General features: G+C 34.7%; 1 protein-coding gene and 2 long non-coding RNA genes across 4 annotated transcripts in view; 1 reads left to right on the top strand and 2 right to left on the bottom strand.

The window, feature by feature from the left end:
* The window catches only part of LOC130012931 (uncharacterized), a 99,665-nt gene that overhangs the window by 57,769 nt on the left and 14,342 nt on the right, over positions 1 to 27,554 (bottom strand). The window lies entirely within an intron of this gene.
* On the bottom strand, positions 902 to 12,201 carry LOC130012933 (uncharacterized). The gene is made up of 2 exons (XR_008788146.1): positions 11,711 to 12,201; positions 902 to 1,304 (listed from the first exon to the last, which is right to left on the bottom strand). It is a non-coding gene; the product is annotated as an uncharacterized LOC130012933 (long non-coding RNA).
* Positions 3,030 to 3,727, top strand: LOC130012934 (uncharacterized). Its single transcript, XR_008788147.1, has 2 exons — positions 3,030 to 3,140; positions 3,325 to 3,727. It is a non-coding gene; the product is annotated as an uncharacterized LOC130012934 (long non-coding RNA).

Here is a 27,554-nt window from a genome sequence, read left to right as displayed (position 1 = left end):
CAAATTAAAAATGAATTTATAAGATTAAAATTGAATTTATAAGATTAAAATTGAATTTATAAGATTAAAATTGAATTTATAAGATTAACATTGATTAAAATTGAATTTATAAGATTAAAATTGAATTTATAAGATTAAAAATGAATTTATAAGATTAAAATTGAATTTATAAAATTGTAAATGAATGTCATTATAAAATTGAAAATGAATTTATAAAATTAAAAACGAATTTATAAAAATTAAAAATGAATTTATAAAATTAAAAAATGAATTTATAAAATTAAAAATGTAATTATAAAATTAAAAATGAATTTATAAAATTAAAAATGAATTTATAAAATTATAAAATGAATTTATAAAATTTATAAAATGAATTTATAAAATTTATAAAATTAAAAATGAATTTATAAAATTAAAAATGAATTTATAAAATTAAAAATGAATTTATAAACTTAAAAATGAATTTATAAAATTAAAAATGAATTTATAAAATTAAAAATGAATTTATAAAATCAAAAATGAATTTATAAAGTTAAAAATGAATTTATAAAATTAAAAAGTTATTCTACAAATTTAATTTATTTCTTTTTTTTTAAAATTGAAGATTATTTTCCAAAATTAAAAATTATTTTCCAAAATTAAAAATTATTTTCCAAAATTAAATTTTTTTTCCAAAATTAAAAATTATTTTCCAAAATTAAAAATTATTTTCCAAAATTTCGATTTCCATACTCCCCTGGCAATACAATCTTTTGTTCTTCAAGTGCTGACAGAATATGTTTTTCACTGTCAGAGCATCTAAAATATGGAATAATCTCCTAGATACACACTTAGTCTTCGTTGTGTCATTAGTAACAATAAACAAATTGGGGGGGGGGGACAAGAAAACTAACAAAATTCATACTTTCAAATGAAATCTTTATTATACACATTACGGTATCAGAAATTTAAAATCGAAAAGATTATGTCGTATATATATATAAAAACAACATATTAACCATGCCAGTATGACAAAATGTGTTTTGTTTTCAATACGTTTTAGGTATGCCACTCTAGAATTTCGTTGGATTTCGTAATGGGGTTTTATTATCTTTCGATGACTTGTTGTCGCAGAATCTCCATTTTAAGTTTATGTTCATTCACGATAGCATTGATCTTAGCATTTAACAATGCCAGTCTTAAATCATGCGCAGATGTCCTATTATTTACACTGAATGGTTCGGAAATGATGTCGAGTGGATGCTGACTGATTACATTCGGATCTACATAACCACCGTGGCGACCGCCACAGTATTCAGTATTATCTGAAAAAAGAAAATATCCAAATAGTTTAGTCTAACAAAGACATATCAATATTTTAATTATGTGAATAATTTATGTTGTTGCAATGTATCTAAATCTTTCAAGCACAAAACAACGTATCCACCGATGCATCTAATGTGTCGTTTTAACATAGTATAGTGTTTTAAGTGGCTTTTAATTACTTACCAAACGAAGCCCCATTTTTTACGCTTTCACCCGGCCTTTTCTTTGACGTTCTCGTTAGCTTCATTTCGTTTCTTTTAAGATGACGCCAGTAATTCTTTAATTGAGTCGAACTTCTAACAGGGAAATTTGGCTGTGCACAGAAACGTTTTTCAATTTCTTTCCAAGTCTGTTCTTTGAGAGAAACCGATTCTATATCCCTTCGCTTATTATCAATTATATTTAGGAATTCTTTTACCACTGTCAATAGGAATTGTTTCTCGAAATCTGTCATTGAAGGTGAGCGACTTTTTGGGGTATCCATCACGTACAAATTATGTCTGTTGTACTGAGAAAACTTATCACAACTCTACTTTATAAATAATCACAATAATAGAAGCATTGCAAAAGAAATTGGCCAGAGTATAGTACAAACGGTAGTTGTGTACAATATACACAAGATCTGCTACGTCACACAACGTCTTTCAATGCGACTTTTCCGACAACGATACCATTTCGTCCACGCCGTCAGTTATTTCGCTAGGACAAATTTTGTGGTAATTCACTGTTTAAACAAATAAGCTTCGAAATCAGGTGTTTTGGCTGACGTGTTGTCTATATCCCACTGTTTGACTTTATCTTCTTTGCAATTCCACTCTGTCAGGAATAAATATAGGATCTACCCATACTATCAATATAGCTAAAGTCGGCTTTCTTAGCAGCGTCAATACATTCGGCTTTACACTTGTACAACACACGGGAATGTGCCAACTGGATGACTTTTCCATCTAGTATTCCTTTGTATTCCCATCGGTAACCACCACCCAAAGACCCTTTAATCATTCTCATATAGGGGCAGTTTGGTTTATATTTAGCATGTTCGTGGAATGGATCGTCGAATGGCTTCCAATCCTTCAATATCAATTTACAACTGAAACACTGCACACGACCATTATCCCCGAAATAAACAAATCCGGATTCGCTTAACTTGTAAGCTGATGGATGAACATGGGTCCATTGGTTGTCAAACGTGGCTAGACGATTATTATACTCAATGTACTCAGACATGACCGTCTAGTAAAGATGCTTGGTGTGGTGTGTGGGGTGTGTGGATGTGTGTATGGTGTATACCGGGGCCAAACATCTGAAGGTACAATTACCACAAAATTTGTCCTAGCGAAATACCTGATGGGTGTGTATATGGTGTATATTGGGGCCAAACATCTGAAGATACAATTACCACAAAATTTGTCCTAGCCAAAATAACTGACGCCAAAATAACTGACTGCGTGGACGAAATGGTATCGTTGTCGGAAAAGTCGCATTGAAAGACGTTGTGTGACGTAGCAGATCTTGTGTTTTTTGTACACAACTACCGTTTGTACTATACTCTGGCCAATTTCTTTTGCAATGCTTCTATTATTGTATTATTGTGATTATTTATAAAGTAGAGTTGTGATAAGTTTTCTCAGTACAACAGACATAATAATCGGTTTCTCTCAAAGAACAGACTTGGAAAGAAATTGAAAAACGTTTCTGTGCACAGCCAAATTTCCCAGTTAGAAGTTCGACTCAATTAAAGAATTACTGGCGTCATCTTAAAAGAAACGAAATGAAGCTAACGAGAACGTCAAAGAAAAGGCCGGGTGAAAGCGTAAAAAATGGGGCTTCGTTTGGTAAGTAATTAAAAGCCACTTAAAACACTATACTATGTTAAAACGACACATTAGATGCATCGGTGGATACGTTGTTTTGTGCTTGAAAGATTTAGATACATTGCAACAACACAAATTATTCACATAATTAAAATATTGATATGTCTTTGTTAGACTAAACTATTTGGATATTTTCTTTTTTCAGATAATACTGAATACTGTGGCGGTCGCCACGGTGGTTATGTAGATCCGAATGTAATCAGTCAGCATCCACTCGACATCATTTCCGAACCATTCAGTGTAAATAATAGGACATCTGCGCATGATTTAAGACTGGCATTGTTAAATGCTAAGATCAATGCTATCGTGAATGAACATAAACTTAAAATGGAGATTCTGCGACAACAAGTCATCGAAAGATAATAAAACCCCATTACGAAATCCAACGAAATTCTAGAGTGGCATACCTAAAACGTATTGAAAACAAAACACATTTTGTCATACTGGCATGGTTAATATGTTGTTTTTATATATATATACGACATAATCTTTTCGATTTTAAATTTCTGATACCGTAATGTGTATAATAAAGATTTCATTTGAAAGTATGAATTTTGTTAGTTTTCTTGTCCCCCCCCCCCCAATTTGTTTATTGTTACTAATGACACAACGAAGACTAAGTGTGTATCTAGAAGATTATTCCATATTTTAGATGCTCTGACAGTGAAAAACATATTCTGTCAGCACTTGAAGAACAAAAGATTGTATTGCCAGGGGAGTATGGAAATCGAAATTTTGGAAAATAATTTTTAATTTTGGAAAATAATTTTTAATTTTGGAAAATAATTTTTAATTTTGGAAAATAATCTTCAATTTAAAAAAAAAGAAATAAATTAAATTTGTAGAATAACTTTTTAATTTTATAAATTCATTTTTAACTTTATAAATTCATTTTTAACTTTATAAATTCATTTTTGATTTTATAAATTCATTTTTAATTTTATAAATTCATTTTTAAGTTTATAAATTCATTTTTAATTTTATAAATTCATTTTTAATTTTATAAATTCATTTTTAATTTTATAAATTTTATAAATTCATTTTATAAATTTTATAAATTCATTTTATAATTTTATAAATTCATTTTTAATTTTATAAATTCATTTTTAATTTTATAATTTCATTTTTAATTTTATAAATTCATTTTTTAATTTTATAAATTCATTTTTAATTTTTATAAATTCGTTTTTAATTTTATAAATTCATTTTCAATTTTATAATGACATTCATTTACAATTTTATAAATTCAATTTTAATCTTATAAATTCAATTTTAATCTTATAAATTCAATTTTAATCTTATAAATTCAATTTTAATCTTATAAATTAATTCTTCGTTTTTTTTGGGTTTTTTTTTAAAGTTCATTAGAGTAACAGATTATATAATAAGGGGGGGGGGGGGGCTTAACTGCATTTTAAAAAAATGGATGCTTGGTTTACTACTATAAGGGAATACCCTGTCGTCCTTGTGTTGATAACAGACGGTTGTACATTCGACATACTTCAGCCATTTTAGTACTTCCATTTGATATCACCAGCACACAAATAATATACCTTTCAAACTGGGGTGTCGTTATTTGTCGAGATGGAGTTACTTTTACGTGGATAAACTTAACTGGACTTCGTCGTTCTGCAAAACTGCAGATATTTTAGTCTGAAGAGGCATTTTTCCCTATCTGAACATATGGTCATTCTGTTGCATGAGGCTATATTTATTATTAGATGATTATTTACGCACATAGGGATGTTCAAGACAATATGAGCTATATGGTTTGGAATAAGCTACCCCTTTTATTCACAACTTATATGAAACGGGTTAAACATTATTTGGAAATTTCCCCTTCACCGACATTCATTGACAAATCTTTCCCTGTCTAATACCTTATACAATTACTTCCATTCCCCATAACGCGATACAGTTGATTTCCGGCTTTAAATTGAGGTTTCTAGATGGTTTATTATGAAACTTAAAAAATAGGCATGTATCATTTTCCTCGCCGCATTCACGACATATGGAATATGCACCTCGAACATTTGAACTTTAATAAAAGTGCAATTATCGAAATGTATATATATGCCGTTACATTGTCTAGTACAAAACATATTTAAAATTCACGGTTCAAGTCAAACAACTCGGAAAATCACCGTTACAATTGATTAAACACTGAAGAGATTATTTAACAAACCATACTTCACGAGTAAATATCTTTCGAAAATAACTAAACATCATTATAAATCTATGTCAATAATGTTTAATCTCTCCAATGAAATGTTTTTATACTTGTTCGAAATAAAACAGTGGTATATACTTATGTGCATCTTACAGAGTTCCCTATAAACTGCAGATATTTTATTATATCAGTCTGAACAGAGATTTTTCAGTCTGGACATATATATCATATAGTAATATTTTTGTCCAGTCACGTATTTTATATTCTCTGTGATTTTTAATGAATGCTTATCGTATCTATGCACAGATTGGTAAGATTTTTCCATGAACGTATGAATTTTGAAGCGTTGTTTTTTGTTTATTCACTTACATTCATGGTTATTATATCGTGGAAACGCTATGCTTTATCCCTGTTATGTATATTTCCGGTAGATTATTATAAAATTGTAAAATTTCATATAAAAAACAAACTTGTAACTTTTATCTTTAACTTAAAGATACAGTATGTAAGATTTCGATAAAGAGCTAGCCATTCTTGCTATAATAGTTCGACAATAGATAATGTAAAGTGAATAATTTGAAATTTTCATTCCAATTACTCTATTGCGAGAGAAGATATTAGCCTTTGAAGGTTTGACAAGACGTTGCAATAATTGCAGCCATTAAAATATGGCTGAACCGTTCTAATCTATTTAATATCTGAGAAATCCGAAGCAATCGAGAGTTGATTATGGCCTTGGATCAGTTAATTATGGCCTTGGATCAGTTAATTAATGTCTAATTAATAATTTAGAAAACATTTCAGGCCTAAAGGTAGTCCTGCAATAGGGAAATATAGCCCTTGCATAATGTATGTTTAATGTCTACATCTACCATTTATGGAATATAAATTTGGTATTTCTATGTGATCAACATCTTTTTTCCATATCTTTAAAAAAAATGTTGGTATTTCTATGTGATCAATATCTTTTTTTCCATATCTACAAAAATTATTGTTAAAGTAGCTAAGTCTCTAACTCAATATCATCAAAATCTTCGACATTGAAAACACGAATTATTTGTCAATTCAAATCAGCATTGGTCTTGTGATCTTACAAGGAATAGATGAGCTTCTGATATCCAATATTCAAGACAAAAGAAACATTTTACCATTGGTACACGAATCGTGAACCATAATGCGTTTCAGTGCCATTTGGCACAAGGGGCTCGAAGACCGAGGCTAGACATATTCCACAAGTCATGTCAATGCTATATTCTTATATGGAGAGCATGCGCAATAAATACCATCGGTTTAGACTGGAATAACCAGACGCTAAAGATCGTCATTCAATTGAGACTTTGGCGCATTTCGCCGAACATAACTGATTAGAAATTACGGTAAAAACAGAAACGATTGAATGTAAATCAGTTTATATACATTCACATTACCTTATTATATTCGTTGCGACCCATTTCTGTCAATTTCTAGGTCCCATAAATATTAGCGATTTAGCTCCTTTAACGTTTTTTATAGTTACTGCTGATGTATTAATGTTATAGTAAATCAATGTCCGAATATAGGTATTTCTTATTGCAACAAATTTCCCCCGTTTGATAAGCTAATCACAATTGACGTTTGGTGTGTGATTGATGCAATTTGAGAAAATTATTGATAAAACTGCTATTTACTCTCAAAAATGACCAAGTATGAAATACAATAAAATGAACACATTGCATGTATAAACTAGGATGATAATTAACAATTAATTTATTTCTTACAGGTTTTGGGAATATACGGTAACTCGAATGATTTAGTATTTTAGATAATATTATTCACGGGGATATTAACGCTCAGAAATTTGCTTCCTAAACATTTTTTTGTGTGGTTTTTATTTTCAAAATAATGGAATATTGAATGATTAAGTATTTTAGATAATATTTTTTCACGGGGATGCTTTAAAAAGCTCAAAATGAATATTACTCGAAACTAAACGATATAATAGTTGCACACGCGGCTATATCATTTACTTGTGATATTTCAAGAATATAATAAGTTACGTGTTTCGGGCTGAAAAGGGAGTTCAAATAGATAATGAAAATACATAAAGACAAAAAAACCAATGACATGAGTAACGGAGCGTTCTAATCACCAATTTTTGAGGAGAGAAAAGAGTAAGGTTGGTATGCATATTTTTAAAAATAAACGACCGTGGAAGAAATATATACATTTTGTAATAAACAACATGAAAAGGTATTATTCGTGCTGGTTGTCTGTCTTTTCACCATTACATGTGTACTGGAGCGTTCTAATCATCATTTTTGAGATAAAGGGGAGTAAGATTGGTATGCATAATTTAAAAAAACGACCGTAGGGGGGAATATATACATTTTATAATACAACAACATAAAAAGATATTATTCGTGTTGATGTTAAAGTCTGTGATGGGGTGTTGGGTGTTTGTGGGTGTGTGCGCATGTGAGGGGCGGGACCGGGGGGGGGGGGGCAAATTTAAATGACATCTACTAGTTTTCAAAGGTTCCACAATTTGAAAATTTGTTTTGTCTAAAAATATTTTGGCAAGAAGTATAAAATATTCCCCAAAATAAAAAAAAAAGTATGAATTCTTTCTTTGAAACAAGTCCAAATAAATAAATGATTTCGACAATTGCAAACGAGAATTTCTAAATTCGCCATTTCGTAAAACAGGGTTAGTTTATGGGGCCACCGTCTCATTTTAATCGAAGTGAACCCTGATGCAATTTACGATAGGTTATAAGATGTAGCTCTCACTAATCCAGTGATTGTTCTAAGGACATCAAGATTTACGTTTTCAAGGTACAGGACCTTGGTTTTTGTAGTACACTCATTTCGGAGTACGTCCACGTAGTCGAATAATAGGCGACATTAAAGCCCAGTATATTGATTCTAGATATTTTAAACTTCTGACACAAATCAGTCCTTTTATAACGGAATAATTAGTATGAACAGCCCCATTACAATTACTAATTCTTAAGTTCTTTGCTATCAGTTAACCCAGCTCCAGCACAGCAAAGAGTGTTAAGAGTGCGGTTTAATTTTCTTGAGAAGGTAATAGTCCTTGTTTTGTGTGGATTAAAGTTGATTTTTCAACTTTTTGATTTTTTTTTGGGGGGGGAGGGGGGAGGTAATGTAATTGCAGTATGTAAAGATGCGTTCAAGAGATTTCAATATTCAAAGAACAAAAACTACCCAGTGAAGATTCTTTTATTTTGATTTTGAATGAAAAGTCGTTATACTCTTCAAAAAAGTAGGGGATATTGCAATGAAAATATCTATGCAGTTGTGATATGATAAATAGTCATGGACATGCTCTAAGAGTATGTTCACAGATGAAGAACTTATCACCCCAACAGAACCACGGGGGGGGGGGGGGTTCATTGTCAAATTTGACACTTCAAGGATGGGTTGATGAAAACTCTCGCCTACTGGCTTATCCTATCCATGTTTGCTTTCCTGTCGATTCTTGCATAAGATTTCCTGTTTATGGTATCTTTACTTTAGTGTACTACGTTTAATTTGATCGGGAGACGTGTTCGTCGGCGTCAACGTCAACCAACAACACGGCAAGAATTGGCCGTGGCACTGCAAGATGAGTGGGTCAGATTCCCCAAATCGTGATTGGACGGTTCATTAGGAGCATGCCACGACGAATTGCTGAATGTCTGAGGATTGGTGGAGCAATTACTCGTTATTAAGACAAAAATCAAAAATGTAAGGTTTCTCTAATTGGCAACTGCGACGATTAGTGTTGGCTGCGCGAGTAACGTGAAAGGTAGCACGCTGTGATTGTCTAAATCTCCCAGCGTTAGTGAGCGTTTGGCGCGTACCTTTATCAAGTTGATAAAGACTCTAAGATAAAAACCCACGGAAAAAGACTTGGGAATGTAAAATTCGAAAATTTATTGGGCTTCGATATTTATGATAAATAATCAGTGATTAAAGACAACATCGTCTTGTATGTGCAATGAATTCTCGGTAATCTAGGGTTACCGCTTATTTTATTGCTCAAATTGAATATGCGGCAGTTTTCGGTTTCATCTCTCTATTTCACCATTTATTTATTGATAATGGTTTAGTATATTTAGATTTAACTTGTGTTGAGTAAATGGTCTTTGCTTTTAATCTGATTCCGTCTTTTTATACATAAAAATTGAGATATATGTATATGTTAAATTTAACGTTAAATTTTGGTTGATATTGCCAGAAAACATTTATAATATACAGATAATACTATTATCTGTGTAAATTCATGGTTGATTGCATCCATTGAGAAGTGTATGTTCACTTTGCCGTTACAACTATTCACAAGGGGGTCAGTCACGCGTGCCATATCGTCTGCTATCAAGGAGCCTCTATGTGGTTAAGTCGCCGGTTCGCTAGCCTGCAGGTCGCACGTTTAATCCCTGCATTGGCCGAATAACTTCGTCGCGATTGTCTGGCCTCGCCCTCGTCCGGCTACGACGAAAAACTGAGGCCCGTGTATTTATTGGCGTACAAACCCTCCTTTCCGAAGCCTATCACATCCAGGGGGGTCGTTCCTCGCAAGTAAAATTATCTCAGGTGTGTGTATGTGTGTGGGGGGCTGGTAACTGAGTGGAAGGGGGAGGGGGTAACCAACCCCGGATAAACAATCGCAATCCAATCAATGGTCGATCTTAACATTAGCCCTTAACGCTAGACCACGCACGACCTGACCTCAGCACGAACCCCGACGCGGCTGTCTATAAAGGGGCAACCCCACCCCACTCACCCCCCCCCCCCCCCAATAATCAATGCGTGACCTCCAGCTAACCTCGTAACAGAAGTCAAATGAGGTCAAAGGATAAACAAGAGTTCATTATAACAATACCTATTCATCTATATTCATATCCCCATTGTTCGGATAACAATACCCTATTCAATCTATTGAATAGAACAAAGGCGTCAACTCTCCTTGGTAAAAATATGGCCAGAAGGCCACAGATACTACTAGTGGAACTTTGATCTTTCAGGGTAAGTAAATATAGATGTGCCAGAAAATAACTTGAAAGGTTGTACGCTATTAAACTCTATTAATTGATTGGGAGGGAGGGTGGGGTCTTAAATGACAAAATACAAGTCATACTACGACATTCCAGATATCACACAGAATACCACTGACACGTAGTTTCATTTACCTTTTCAGAAATGTAAATTATATTCTGGTACATTTAAATTTACATACACTGTAAAAAAAAGTATTACAGTTCGGTAACGCTAAATACTATTAAGTTAGTGGGGGGGGGGCAGTTGGGTGACACTAAATACTATTAAGTTAGTCGGGGAGGAGGATTTAAAAAATAAAATACGGGTTATCGTGTATTGCATGAGCGGTAAGAATTTATTTCTTTATCCCTCTTTCAATATATTACTTATTCCCTGGAACTTTCATGATTACACGAAATATGTCGCTAATTTCTGAAAATAGACTACTTTCAATTTATTTTCTTTCTCGAAGGCCCGGCCCGATTTGCCATACTACGCACGTGGTTTCACTAGAGTTGCGGTCATTGAGCGATTTTTCTTATTTCATATTTTCTTGCTCGATTCTGCTTTATTATATGGTGACTTATATTTTTTATATGCAAGTTTGATTTCCGCTCATAATATTCCGGTTCGATGGATTTCGAAAAATGTTTTTGGAGAAATGTTATTGAAGACATGTTTTTGGAGAAATGTTTTGTAAGATTTGTATTTGGAGATTTGTATTTAGAAATTTGTTGTTCGAGATTTGTTTTTCTTTGTATTTCTCTGATGAAATGTAAATGTGGGCTAATTTTTGATTTTCTAAAATAAATTTTATCTTTATATTGAAATACAATTAAAATGTTTTTTTACAAATCTGATATGACAAATGTCTGATTTGTAAAACAAATGTTGACTTTGAGATACAAATGTTAATTTTAGTATACAAATGTCGAAATACGACAACAAATGAAGAAAAAGGAATCAAGGACTATGAATTATTATCTAAGAATTAAGGGCACTGAATAAAGAGCTGTTTTGTCTTCCATATTATCTCACTGAAAGGTTCCTGGGTTAGTAATCACGCACATATTGATAACTAAACTAGTTGACACATCTCACCCACAAATAAAATTTTCATTTTTCAGTAATCCTTCAAGAGTTATTTGTAATTTATAGATGCAAATAACTGATAAATTTTGTATTTTTGTTTACAATAAGCTTCTATATTGTTAGATATAATTATACTGTTAGCTGTATTAGAACGTGTAGCGCCTTTGTTTTTGTTTTCGTTTTAAATAACATTTGAAACTTTGACTTTACCTAATAGATAATGATTTATTAAATATATAAAACTTACCCAATACAAAATATACATAACTGAATATAAGCAGACAGATTAATACTCTATCTATAGTCAACATTTTATTCATCAACATTGTACCATCTATAATAATATTGTTCTTGTCGACCAATTCTCCTCTACTATGGCCGAAACCTAATAGATAATGATTTATTATATATATACAACTATAATAATGTTGTCTGTATCAAGGTCAACAGGACGTCAACAGGATGTTATAGTGTTGGTGTCTACATATGTGTAAAGAAAGTTCTCACGAAGACCGCGTGTTAGATAAAAAAAATCCCCTGCTCTGGGTGTAACCTTTCCGGTGTCAAGGCCACAACTTTGGTGGTGCTTGACAATTCCAGAGATAAGAAATACGTATAGTATAACGAGTGCAAAACAATAGAAGATTTTCACGCACCATCGGCACAGTATAGCCATTTTTATACGCCCACATAGAAATGTGGACGTATATTGCCGTCGCCCCCGTCCGTACGTACGTCCGTCCGTCGTCCACACATTCTTGTGAACGCTTCAACGCCAAACGTTATCATCCAATTGTTTTAAAATTGATATATGTTGTTTACATTAGTGAGACGAAGAAGCCTATTTGATTTCAATAATTCCCGTTTATAACGTCTAGAGTTATGGCCCTTGTTTCACTTTGTTGAACCTTGTGAATGCTCTAATGCCAAAAGTTAACATCCGATCTTTGTGAAATTTATATGCAATATTTAAATTAGGGAAACGAAGAATTTCAGCAATTTCCGTTTATTACTTCTAGAGTTATGGCCCTTGTTTCACTTTATTTAACCTTGTGAAAGCTCTAACCCCAAAAGTTATCATCCTATCTTTCTGAAATTTATATGCATTATTTATATTAGTGAAATGAAAAATATCAGTACCCCGGACTTTTATACAAGCTTTTCGACTGAGTACACCCTGGTTTCCATAACAACCTACAAGAGAATGTTAGTCAGCTTTAAGCCGTGTCCAAACGTTTCTACCCAACCAATTTTGTTTTGTAACATTGTCTCTTATTTTTATTTTATTTTTTATTTTGCGACAATGCACGTGCTCTAATATCTTTTCATTTACAATTGATAAAAAACTTACTGCGTGGTGTGTTTACAACAAATGTAATGGGTTCACGAATATAGGTGACAAAATGAACGTAAAAGACTGTGTATGCTCTCATCAGTTACACCAACGATTATTTCTCACGGACAATATATAAATTGTAGTTGGGGTTGCCTAGTGGCCTGAATATCGCGCTTCGAGCTATGCCGGTATGTAACTTGGAGATTGGGGTGGCTTCTCAACCTCGTCGGTTTTCTCCGACAGGGAAGAAACTTGCGCGTGCACTGAGCATAGTAAAATAAGGGAACTCGTCTGCGATATCACTCTCTGTGGACACGGACGTTAAACATTTTTAGAAGAAGAAGAAGAAGGAAGAAGAAATCTTGTGGTTGGTAGCGAACACAAAGCCAACCAAACAACCATTTTGTCGTGTACATAGGCCTTAACAACCAACATCTTGTCAAGTTATATGTACTACACGGTGTTTTTAGTTTTCAAGCCGAAATATCAGATTACAGCAACATGAACAACTACTTTTTGTTTAACATATAGATGAACGAGACGTTAACGAGTACGTTCTTACTGAATATTCTTTAATAAATATTAACCTAGATTACTATTGGTGTATAATATATAATGTAATGGTGTTTTGGTATATGATATAATTACAATAAATATTAACCTAGATTGAAATGAAATGAAATGGGGTTTAACGTCCTACTGTTCTGCTCCGAACTGGGCTAATGAAGACGGGTATACGCCATACAGTGTGCTATGAGGGAAATTTTGCCCGGACAGCAGCACTACGGCCTACTCTTATATCGAATTCCAACTGTCAAGGGATCTTTTACGTCAACGCCAATGTGTACACGGGACCTCGGTTTTTCGTCCCATCCGAACGACTAGACAGCCGTCCATGTCAGGCCCTCCGCCCTGCATCACTGACAAGGGGGAACCGCGCCGGAAAATCTGGATGAACTTTCTCGGCCAATGCAGGGATCGAACACCCGACCTCCAGGCTAGCGAGCCAGCGCCTTACCCACTTAGATACGTGATCCCCATTAACCCAGATTACTATTGGTGAATAATATATATATAGCAATGTCGGCAATGGTTGGCAATATCACGCTCGTCCTTGCTGCGTCTATTATAAACAAACGTGGTACGCGTTGCCCTAATCCTGAACTTTGACTTGGAAAAAGCAGCTACAGGGTCCTTGTTTGCTGTCTTTTTGGGTCAAATTCCGGAACCAGAAGTGCGATAGGTCTGAAACTGGAGGACGTGGCCCAGAACGGTCCTACAAACTGAGCCGTATAGTTCAAAGCCCCCAACCTCGTTCCCTTGCGGCTCCAGAGCCCCCAATGGTCCTATTTTAATCAGAATTATACGAATTATGTAAATTCTGTACATGCTATGTATAGAAGATAGTATTCATCACATGTGATGTCTGTACAGACATGTCCATTGTAATTCTATACGATTATGTGGTAAGATAATTATGATCCATGTGTCAATCCATAATGTTAGTACATTCCAGAATGATGACTCACATGTCACACTTTCAATCATAATTATGATCCATGTGTTATTCCATAATGTTAATATATTCCAGAATGATGACTCACATGTCACGCTTTCAATCATTCATTCCATAATGTTAGTACATTCCAGAATGATGACTCATATGTCATACATCCACTCATAGTGAATATCAAGATGGTCGTAATATTTGTTTGTTCTTTTAAGAGAACTCTTTGTAAATCTTATTCTGCTAATAAATACATTAAGGCTACACAAATAAAATGTTGTGGTTTTCAGACAGTCCTTTTTTTTAAAAAAATGACGCGGGAAGGAGTTTTTTTGTTTTTTTGTTTTGTCAAAATCTAGTTGGTTTTTCATTTTAAGAAATACACCAAATTATTATAAATTTAATATTTATTGAACTCGTAGTAAGAAAAATAAACAATTAGTAAGAATTTGAAATAACGACCGAATAATTCTGTGACTTCATGTAGATTAACTCCATGCAAAATGTTTTCAAATCCGCCTATTTTTATTCAGGTGAGGTTTTCCATTATTGACAAATTGAAGCATATTGTATGAAAATGATTGAGCATTTTACATGATAACAAAATAGCTAAATAGCTAACATTAACATGCTACCATATAGATAAACAAAATAGCTAACATACTACAATATCACTATCACATGGGTTTCCAGATTAATGTACTACCTCAAAGAACTGTAATAACAAATTTGTATGTAACTATCGGCGGCGTATAAAATATATTTGAATGAGTCCGAAATGTACCGTAGGCTCAATTATCAAATATACATCCTTGACAATCATTAATGATTCTGGATAATCATACATTCGAACACATGATGAATAAATCTAGTGCCTTGAAACATGATGTTTATGAGAAGTCATTTAGCCCAATAGTGATCCTTTGACCAAATACTATCCAACCTCGTGGGTTTTCTCAGGGTCCTCCGGTTTCCTCCCACTGCTAAAGACAGCTACGCACAAGCGAATTATTGAAATTAAATTGAACCATGTGTTAGCCCCGAAATAACCTAGTTTGTGTTGAGTGGACGTTAAATCCATCTCTCTCTGTTCCGGTGTTGTTTCCCCTTGGCAGTCTAGTTATTTGGATGAAACAAAAAACCGAGAACCTGTGTACACACTGACAAGGGAAAACCACGCCGGGAAATCCCAATGAAATTTCTCGGTCAATGCAGGGATCGAACACCCGACCTCCAGGCTAGTGAGTCAGCTTCTTACCCACTTGGCGCTGTGGTTCCACATACCCAATGATATTGCGAGAAGAAATTAGTTTATACCATTCTATAATTCTTGTGCTCTACTAAAAGATCACAAATTAAGGCATATCCATTTAGTAGTGACTATTGTCAACAGATGCCACAATGGCTAGGCAGTCATTATGTAGACTTTTGCTTACCTTTAAGCCTGTCACAGTGCTCAGTTCAGGGTTAATTCGGCAATAATTATTTCCCCTTAAAAGGGATTAAGGACATCTCTAAGCAACATAAATTCATGAGTCTCGCTTTCATTTATTTTGAATTGGTTTTATTAAATTATTTTACAGAGAAGCACAAAGGACGCATTCCCAGTTGAAAATATACAGAAAAGAAATTGAGAAGAAAATTAGTGAAATGAATGAAATGATGATAGCGAAGTTTGGTTGTATTGTTGATTTAGAAAAACTAGAAACTGTTGTTGTTAATCGTGGTATCGAAGAAATGAAGGAAAAATTACGAGAGGCAGAAATCCAATGTTCGGAGGAAGTCAATGAATTATCTGTAAGTGTTTTGAATAAATTAAAATAATACACACACATCCCCCACCCTCCATCCATCAAATTAAGTAAGTCCATTGTTGAAAACCGCCAGCCACTACTTGGTAATCTGTTTATAAAGAGGGGGGAGGGGGGAGGGGGGATGGCCGAATGGTTAACATGTGCAAACTGTATCATAAGGTCTGTCATAGATTCAACTGGTGTGGTTTCGATTCCCCGGTTTTACGTGGGTTTTCTCTGGGTCCTCCGGTTTCCTAGCTCCTGCTGCTAAACACCCCTACGCGCCAAGCGAATTATTGAAATAAAATTGAACCAGGCGATATTCCCGAAAGGACCTTGTTTGTGTTGAGTGAACGTTATACCCCATTTCTCTCTCTCTCTCTGTTTATGGACATGTACTCATATTACACGTTGCTTAGTAACCATGCTCAGAGCTAGGTTACTTGCATAAATATCTTGTAACATATGTTTTTAGCATAATGTAATTGAATCTATTTATAGTCAGTCTATTTTCAGCTAATCGTTAGTGAGAAGAAGACTCGTATAACAGAATTAATTAAAGATAATACACATAGATAAGAACAACTGTGTATGTTCTCAACAGAGAAGATAGATTGCCAGCCGACGAAACATACGCCCACAACAGCTACGTCTTCCGGGCAGTCAACAAGGGTTGTCACATACTTTGTCGACAAGATATTTCAAAGTGATCAAGGGCCATAACTCTGGCTGTAATTATCGAATATCGCTGAAAATCAATAGGGTCCTTCGTCTCGGGACCTTAAACACTGTGTGTAAATTTAAAGTCAACCGGATATTCACTTTAGCCTATAGAGCGTTCACAAGAAATTGTGAACGACGGACCGACGGACGGAAGGGGGCGACGACAATATACGACCACATTTCGATGTGGGCGTATAAAAACAGATTTAGACAAACAGTTGATAGATGTGTTATTATTGGCATACAGTTAATTATTTGATTACATATTCCATCCACGACACTGCTGTGTTATCTACATATATTTTATAAATCTACAAAATATTATTTATATTTTAATTGTATATTATATATAATAATTGTTGTTTTATAAAATCATTGTACATATATGTCAAACATTTCTATATCACACACAAAATCAAAGATGAAAATTAAAAAGATGAAACATTCTTAGCTGTATCTTGTGTTTAGTAGATAATTTACAATTAAAGAATTATTTTTATCTCTGAAGGACTAACTTGTCTATGTTTAGAACATTAGATCTGTCATTGATTCAAGTTGTGGTTTCAATCCAACGCTTGTGCAAGTCAAATAGTGGGTTGGTTACCTAACTTCAAGATTAAACTTTTCTTAGTCCCGAAATGACCCACTTTCTAAGAATCACAGGGGTTCAGTGAGTACGCCGCTGGCTTAACAACCAGGAAGTCCTGTTTTCAGTGGTTTTCTCATGTCATTGGTGCAGAATGAGGCAAGGGTTAGGGGAAGGTAAAAGTGTTCCTAGTTAGGATAAGGACAAAAACAAGGTCCACCAGTGTGCTCCTGACAGAATTTGACGAAGAGTAGGTGCAGCTGTCTGGTCAAATTTCTGCCCAGTACACTGAATGTGCCATATGTTCATCTTCATTTAGTAACGCATTGATGAGGGAGCCACGGTGGCTAAGTGAGTAAGAATCCAGCCCGTTAGTCTGGAGGTTGCGGGTTGGGCCATCGGAATTGCCTGAGAAAGTTCATTGGGATTTGCCGTCCTGATTTCCTCCTGTCTAGTCGTTCAGATGGGACAAACACAGGTCCCACATACACATTGGTGTGCAAGTAAAAGATCCCTTGGCAGTTGTAATTCAATATAAGTGTAGACCATAGTGACACTGTCCAGGAAAAATTTTCCTCATAGCACACTGTATGGTGCATGCCCATCTTGATTGACCTAGTCTTCATTAGCCTAGTCAGAGCAGAACAGTCGGACCTCAAACCCCATTTAATTTCATTTTAATCTGCAGAACTTTCCAATCAGAAAATCTAGGTCAAGGTTATTTTAATTCCGGTATACATTTAAGTTTTGCTTCATACGAACGATAAAACTGTACAGTACCGTTTTAATTTTGAATTATTTATAGGGACAATTTAATAATCTTGTCAGTGCTTACGGCAACGAAAGCACACTGATCAGAAGTGAAGTTTCGCTAGGCCTCTACAGTCACTGATAAGGATGACATCGATGCGACTTAATGAGTCCCCAATATTAACTTTTTTCCTCCGACAAATTAAATTCTAAAACATTTTTTTTTTATGTATTAGAAAAATGAATAAAGACGTTTGAAGTATTTGTAGGTAAAATATATTTCCTATTTAGTGTAAATGGGTATTAAAATGAGTAAAAGGCACCATTCTGCCCCAACCAGTTACGTCTTATTTAAATAATGCACGTGCGTTGAGCCAATGATACAGACTTTCATACAATACACAAGAGAAAACTAAATAGTTTTATCAAAGAGGATATTCGTCTAAAATTAGTTAAATCGATATATCAAAATGAGAGTTTTGACCATCTAAAGTTTTCATTATTTTCTATTGATTTCATGACGTCATCGATTTTGTCATTGAACGCCAGTGAATTAAAGAACAATTCGTGTCTATCCACGAACATCGAGGCCAAGATTAACATTATGTGTTATTTCAAAGTTTTTCCGATAGAAAAACCAAATAAATGCAAACAAATTGAACCTCACTATGAAAATAAATGAATGGAATAGGTTTGGATCATTTTACTTTAAGACACAACAATCCAGATCATTTACATATTTCAAAAAGAAAACAATGTTATTATTACATAATTAAGTACATTATTTGAATACAATACATTCATTTTCTTGAAAATAATTTATGGGAGATTAGATAAAGAGCTGACACTTCTCACTATAATAGTTAAAAACTAGATAATGTAAAGGCCATTTGCTGAAAGTTTCAGTCAAATTGATCCATTCTGAACCGAGAATTTAGCGACTTAAGTTTCGACCTAGCCTCGATCATCATTAATAAAGTCGGCACGATAAAAAAATATAGTCTCGATTATCCATTTCATGATTTAATCATGAATGAATGTTGAGCAACAAATCGGATCATAATCTAGTACAGAAAGACCTGCAATAAGCAGATTTTGTGCTTGCATAATGTATGTTTAATCGTTTCAATTCCCCTTTTATTAGTCGATATAAACAAAATACTCTAACGAAACTACTATTGTGACAGAATATTCTCTAATGTGCGTTAAATAAATGAAATTGTTTGGATTAAAAGTGGTATTAAAATTAAAAAAAAAATGACATACGTACAGAGTAGCTCGACCAAACTGTTAGAATTTTTAAAATTAAATATATATATTTAACGGTTTGTATTATAAAAGGCTGTCGGGCTTGATAGCCTAATTATAATGACTCATTACGCACAGAGTAGCTCGACAAACATGCCGACACCTTAAACCAAACTGTTAGAATTTTAAAAATTAAATATGTATATTTAACGGTTTGTATTATAAAAGGCTGTCGGGCTTGATAACCTAGACTTACTTCCACTTTTAAAAATATAATTTAACGTCACACCAAACCAGACCGCGCCCCCCCCCCCCCAAAAAAAGTCCCAAAACAAAAAACCCCCACTATTTTAATGTCATTAAGTCATCCGAATTAAAAGCTTGTAATAAATATTATAATGACTCATTATTACTATATTGTCCATAAATTAAGTTTGAATGAACTGACCCTTTCGAATAATATTGTTTCAGAATTTTAAAAATAAAAGTTCTTAATGATTGCTCAAAGTATTACTTTTATTTTGACACTGGTGCTTTAAATTTGGAATAACCAGTTGCATATCCATACGCCCTGTATTTTTAAACCAAATCACAAAGAAATCAGTGAGGGATAAACTAAAAATAATCCTATTAAACTTATTGAAGTGTATGACTATATACGTCTAGGCCTATAGTGTTACTTAATAATTAATGAACAGTGTGTTATATATCACGTAACTCACCACTGTGGCTATAAACTCACTGTTCTAAATATAAACACAGCTATGTGGAAGTAACAGTATATAAAGAATTGCAAATTTAGGAACGACTGGCATCCTTTGTACACGATTTAAACAATTAAATTCAAACAATTATGGTCTGATTTCGATTCCCCGCCAATTATTGAAATTAAATTGAATATGTAGGGTCCCGAAATGGGCTAGTTTGTGTCTGTCGAGTGGACGTTACCTCTCTCTCTCTCTCTCACTCTCTCTCTCTCTCTCTCATTGCTTTATTCTTTGTGATTGACATTATGAAACACGCTACGAGGAACTTTTAGCACCGAATTGTTTATTATTATATCTAACATATCTGCTGTTGTGTATCTTATTTATTTATATATTTATGTATTATTATAAGCTCTGCTCAGATATGTTGAATAATTATAATGTCCAGTGCCGGATTTTCCTGTTATATGCTTGGCAGACTGACGTCGGGGGCCTCAAAGTGGAGAGGGTAAGCTTATAATAGTTTTGGTACTGTCACAAACCTTTCTCACACGCCACGCAGTCTTAACCATCTTTCATCATTCTCGGATTTGTTCAACTATGTTTAAAACACACTTTGATTTTGAGGGTAGAGGATTAGAAGGGGCCTCATAAGAAGAATAATGATTGTGACCTACTACAATGGTGGGTCCGGAGTGGCGAGAAATTTAATAATAAGGCAATTGTCGCGGGAAATATGTTTTTTGAAGCTGTTGCACGGTATCGCAGGTTAAAATTCACATGCCTCATGCCGAATTTGGACGAAATAGGGATGTCGATTAACCAGGGCAGTGGCGGTTTAATTCCTACCCCCCCCCCTCCTCCAATCTGCTTTTAGTTTCTTTTAATGTTTGGATGATTTACGGGAATGTCCTTTTTTTTTTGGAACATTTACAACTTATAATATTGGCGTTTCCCCCGGTTTATTTTATTCGTCCTTGCGAAATGAACCGATTTTTTTTATAAAAAGGTAATCAAATTTATTAAAGTTGTATTACTGGTGAGAGACGGTGTAGTTGGAAAACGATCTGTTGTGGCCCCGCTCATCTTTAATGAAAATATAGGTTGTAAGGCTCCAAATGGGCAAAACTCATGTGTTGACGAGACACTATGAAACATCCAGTTAATTTCAGTCATCTAGACACAATTCTACTGCCCTGGCGAACATTTTCAATAGGCCTACGCTATTATATATAACAACTTTCACTTTCAATCTGATCTCTTGTTTTGTTAATCCATGAAATCACTGCAAGTAATAGGAACTGGTTTAACGTCATGTCCTAACTACGGCGTTTGTACCTATATTCCACCTACCAATGGTTCGTTTATGAGCACGTAAAAGATCCCTTGACAGTTGGAATTTGACGTAAGATTTGGCCGTAGCATCGCTGTCTGGGCACCCCCACCCCCACACAATACTTCGTACGTATCCTTCTCCATTAGCCCGTTGGTACAGAAAAGCACGATGACATTTCATTTCATTTTTATGGATAGGCAGATTTCTCTCAAAACCATCTGATTTGTACACGCCGAGTTTAACAACATAGTAAAATCGAAAATTATTATTACATCACCGAAAATCAACGAAAGGCTATATAGTGTCTTTAATATCTTTTTGATTGAACAGAAATCCAAATCCATTCCATTTAAAGTTAATTAGATAAATTTAAAATACCAACTTATATACCTACTACGCACAAGACAACGAGAACGGTTAATTTAATATCCATACTGGTTGATGGCGGAACTTGTATTTCCTTCTAAGAAACAGATATTACGAAGCTTTGATAGCAAAAACATGTTCTTGGAAAATACAATATAATTTATTATAGAAACGTAAATGACCACGAAGAACAATCTAGACTACTAAATCTGTTCTGGATATTAACTCAGTTTTACTGTATCTAATATAATATTTTGATTAGGATATTAACTCAGTTTTACTCTATCTAATATAATATTTTGATTAATTAATTGTGAGTAATTTTATACCAGTATATAAGATTATAATTTTAAACAATGTATTTATATTTTCTGTAAATAATTTCTAACAGGAGATGAATTGATAGTAACTCCGGCTTGTTGTCAAATCCCGTAATTATATATTGTACTTTATAAATATTTATAGAATAGATCGTGTTTAAAAAAGAAATAGCACACTAATTATATTGTTCTTATCTGTCTTAATACAATAAATATCAATTAAAGTCCAATCATGCCATTATAAAAGTGAATATAGAATTAAAGGGACAACCCCATATAGTCCAGGAGCTAATGACAAAATAATATGGTCATCAGTTACAAAAGGTTTGATCCCCCAAATTTGTAGCAGGTGTCGGTAGGAGTAAAAATCAGTTGGTCAGATCGGGCACTGCTGGGGCGTATAGCCGCAGCAGCACCTTAAAGTAGCCCCCAGGGGGCCTAAAATTAGGTCATAAGTTACATGGCTGAAACTTTGTAGGGACAATGGTATCCATAGTCGGAGTAAATATTTCACAAATCTAACCAAAATTTCCGGGGCTTTCCCCAAGTCAGACCACGCCCAATATCGCCTCACGGGGCTAATAATATGGTCATCAGTTACATGGCTGAAACTTACCAGAAATGAAGATCCACGCTTGGTAAATACAATTTTCAAAAATCTAACCAAAAATTTGGGGGCTTTCCCCAAGTCAGATCGCTCTAAAGTATGGCGGACCACACCCTAAAAATGGGGCTTTTTATATGGTCATAAGTTACATGTCTGAAACTTACCAGAAACAAAGATCCATACTTGGTAAATACAATTTTCAAAAATCACCCTAAAAATGGGGCTTTTTATATGGTCATAAGTTACATGGCTGAAACTTACTGGAAACAAAGATCCATACTTGGAAAACATATTTTTCAAAAATCTAACCAAAAATGTTGGGGCTTTCCTCAAGTCAGATCGTCCTAAAGCCAACCTGGCCACTGCCAAAAAGTGGGACTTTTTATATGATCATCAGTTACATGGCTGCAAGTTACCAGAAATATTGTTCCATGCATGAAAAATGTATTTTTCGAAAATCTAACCATAAATGTGGGGGCTTTCCCCAAGTCAGACAGGTCTTAAAATTGCAGCCCCACCCACCCTCTCTATATAAAGCTTATAATAATGTAATAATAATAATACATTGTTGAACCGCATCAAGATTCAAAATTATAGTACAAAAATAAAACAAATATTTATTAGCTATGTGAAATCCTAAAATGAGCAATGGTATCAAGTGTTGTAGGAAGAGTAAGCATGTCATACCCCATTCACGACACCTGTTATGAATAGATAGTTAGGACGGATGTTAAATTTATGTCTTCAAACGTTCTGTATTCCATCACAACAACCCAGTCAACAATGATTCAGAATGTTATTCAATATCTTATAACAAAGTGGAAAATTTAAACAAATATTTCGAAAGTATTTATTGGATTAATAAGTTGCTTTGGCTTGAATTCGATAGTTTTTGCTTTTCCCTATCTTCGATGATGAATAACAACCTAATGGATTTTAAAAAAACTTTAGTCAGTGATGAATTATGAAATCTATTTATATACTATTCAAAAAAAGTAGGGGATATTTGATTTTGGGGGCATAATACTTAAATATGCAAATGACTACGAAAAAAGTCACTATAGAACCTAACAGAAGAAACATTTCCAGTTACATGTGACGCCCAAACGCACCAATAGCTACCGCATGGAATGCAGGTGATGCTTGGGATCATCATGGGGGTCCAACCCAAGATTTGCACGACTCTGACTTTGAATGTTACAATCATTGTGGCATTGAATTCCAGGGTGGAAACATCAGTTTAATTGTTTTAGTGACCAGAAAACAAATTTTGATATGCGTCGGCTTACCCAAAATGAAAGGTTACGTGCCCTTGGCATGCTACAGATCGGCACAACACAGGCGGTTGTGGCGCGGACGATGAATGTTTCTCAGTCTGTCATAAGCAGGCTATGGTCCAGATACCGTGATACACAATCTGTACAGGACAGACCACGCTCAGGTCGACCAAGGGCGACAACTCAAGCCCAGGATCGATTTATCCGTACCTTGGCCTTGAGAAATCGTGTCATCACAGCAAATCAGATCAGCGCTCGTCTTCAAACAGACACTGGTGTGAGAGTGAGTGACCAGACGATTCGGAATCGACTGCATAGGGGTCACCTTCGCGCCCGACGTCCTCGCGTGATCCCTTGTTTGAGAGATCATCACATTCAGGCAAGACGTCGTTGGTGTAGGGATCGTCAACACTGGGATAATCGACGCTGGAGCAATGTGATGTTTTCAGATGAGTCAAGGTTCACTGTTGATTTTTTGGACAGACGTAGGAGGGTGTGGCGTCGTCGAAACGAGCGCTTCCAAGACGTTAACGTCATCAGACATGATCGATTTGGGGGTGGTTCTGTTATGGTGTGGGGAGGCATCACTGTTGCTGGAAGAACGGCTTTACATGTTGTTGCAGGGCGTGTGACAGGCCAGTACTACCGGGACAACACCTTGGCAGTCCATGTTGTGCCGTTCGCACGACGTCATGGCCGCCGTTTCATCTTCCAGGATGACAACGCAAGATGTCACAGGGCCAGGATCGTTACAGGTTACCTCCAACAACAGAACATCACCACATTACCTTGGCCAGCACTGAGTCCCGACCTCTCCCCCATCGAGCATGTCTGGGACATGCTTGGACAGAGGTTACGTCAACGTCAACAACGTCCTGCCAATGTCCAATAACTTGCTGCTGCGTTGCAACAGGAATGGGACAATCTGGACCAAAATGACCTTAGACGTCTCATTAGGAGTATGCCACGTCGGATCAATGCTTGTTTGGCAAACAGAGGAGGATTTACCCGTTACTGACTTGGTTGTGATGCTGTGGTAACTTTGCTGTTTGACCCCGGGTATCATTTTACCCTTATAATGGTCAGTCTGTGCCTTACTTAGTCTAACGATCATTTGGAATAAATCGATGAATGTGAACTTCATTTCATTTTGTCATTTGTTTCTTCGTCAGTTTCATTAGGTGACTTTAATAACACTTAAAAATCAAATATCCCCTACTTTTGTTGAATAGTTATAGTTCTAATACATATAACTTTAGTCACCTTCCTCCTCATTGGTAAATATTTGTTCCGCACAACATTTTAATGATTTAAAATAAGTGATTAAGTGTGGCTGGGTGATGCCAATAGTTAATCTGTCACACTTTCATCGTCACCACAAGAATTTTTTGATTCGTCATCGGAGTCCTTGCTTTCTTGGTCACTATCTTCATCTATGCAAATAATCTCAACTGACACGGGAGCAACATCACCATCAAACCACTTTAATTCATACACCCCATCATCATTTCAAACCCACCCTCTATTATTATAATTGGATGGAAATTGGGGAGATTATTCTTTGACGCATTTATCCAGACACTACAAATATAATTCGCTCTCTTGATTTTCAAAGTTAATACCTGTGAGCATGGCGGCAAAGGGCTTGCTTCTATGCCTTTAATACCAGAAAGCCATCCATTTTTAGGCATCCCATAGATACTACAAACAAATCCTTCATTAACTATTTACTCCAGAAGGAATGGATTCACTTTTACCGAGAGAAAACAAGGCAATTATTGGTGATTGGTTGTCAGTCTCAACAAAATCCCGAATTCCTACTGTATCATGAAGAGTGTCTTTACCAGAAAGAATTTCAACAAATCTATCGTAGTTTTTAAAAGCAACCCCAGTTGATAGGTTTGGTGACAACATCATGCCAATGGGTGTTTCTTGGTTGCGCTTACTGGATGTAAATGCCAATTCTGTTTCGAGTTCCTCAATGCTATTGTAATTTAAAGTATGTCCCAAACGATTAAGAATCTTAATAACCTTTTTACTGCCTGTAAGGCTTTTCATTGCAAGACCCAGTTGTATGTGTTTTGATAGCTTCGTCTTACCCCTGGTTAAAGAATAAATGACATGCTGACTAATGGAATTAATTCTCTTGACTTTGTTTTATCCATAATTAGAGTATGGACCAACTAGTAGATATGTAAAGAAAGCGGAGACCATGTCTAGTACTGCTATTTCACCATTTATGATATGTTGTATGGTTAAATTTTCAGGCAGTTTCATTTTCTTCGTACTGAATATTTCTCATCGGAGTAAGAAAGTGACACCCTGAAGTTCTGAACTGTATGTTCAGTTTCTCTGGCGCTGTCAGATGCCTTGCGAACAGCGTCATCAACATTTAAACCTTCACTGAAGACAGTATTACCACATCTTTTATTCCCACTGTCAATTGAAATATTCTCACCAAAGAATTTAACCAGCTTGTTCTGCAAATCACTGGTGAAAATACCTAACTCTGTATAGTTTCCGCCACCAAATTCTAATAAACATGACTGATAGTATTGCAGTAAGTTATTTAACAGGTAGACCTCTTGTTTTCCAAAATAATGTCAGTCACAATACTACATAAATCATCAAATGCTGTGGTATGTATATTCCTAGCATCATGTCATTCACTTTTATCATATGACCCGCTTACTTCTCGCATCTTTTCAGCATGATAGAATGTCTTTGCCAATGAAATCTATATATTGGATGTTCTTAAGTATATTTTCATCCTGAAGAATTGTTGCATATTTTTGAATATTTTTTTCGATTGTCTTTGTGACACAGGTTATTACTGTCTGTTTGTGACCTTGATGTTTTCTGTTTGATTTTCTGCAAAACCGGCAGACCTTCTCGAACGAATCGGAACTGGATGCAGAAGTCAATGTTAAACATGATCTCATCAATTTTGGATTGGAATTTGGATTGTCATTTTCTTGTACTTCATCATTCTGTTTCTTTTAAATTTTAGATACATGTAGCTCCGTAAATCTTCTACATCATTCCATATGAAATCCTGTTAACTCATATACAACTTTGGGGGGCATAATTTCAGCATACTTCAAACGTGACTTTTTACGGATTTCTAAAATTTGTTGACAGTTTTGTAGAGTACATTTCTTAAAAACAAGAATCGGCACCATTGCCAGAAGGAAGAGAGCACAAGCCTTCGTAGGATATGATGTATACCAGAATAAAGGCGTTCGGGTGGTTGATTTTTCCAACTTGACGTATTTTTATTTTTGTATGTATTTATCTACCGTAAACATGGACATATTTGTACTGGATCTATTCTATTTATATACATGCTTATATATATTACTGCTTGACTTTATGCCTTAATTCAGAATCTTTGGAAATTTCAATTATATTACCAATTGGATTGATTTTACCATCGTCTTTTTCAATTTCCATGTTGTATTAAGTTCTTAGACTTCAACTTGCAAAATGAATGAAATTTGTTTCGACTGTAAAAGTTACATACTTTTTGTGTGGA

The sequence above is a fragment of the Patella vulgata genome, chromosome 5 (genome assembly GCF_932274485.2).
Source record: "Patella vulgata chromosome 5, xgPatVulg1.2, whole genome shotgun sequence".
Classification (NCBI taxonomy): domain Eukaryota; kingdom Metazoa; phylum Mollusca; class Gastropoda; family Patellidae; genus Patella; species Patella vulgata.
The sequence above is the reverse complement of the archived record's forward strand: the minus strand, read 5'-3'. Positions and strand labels throughout refer to the sequence as shown.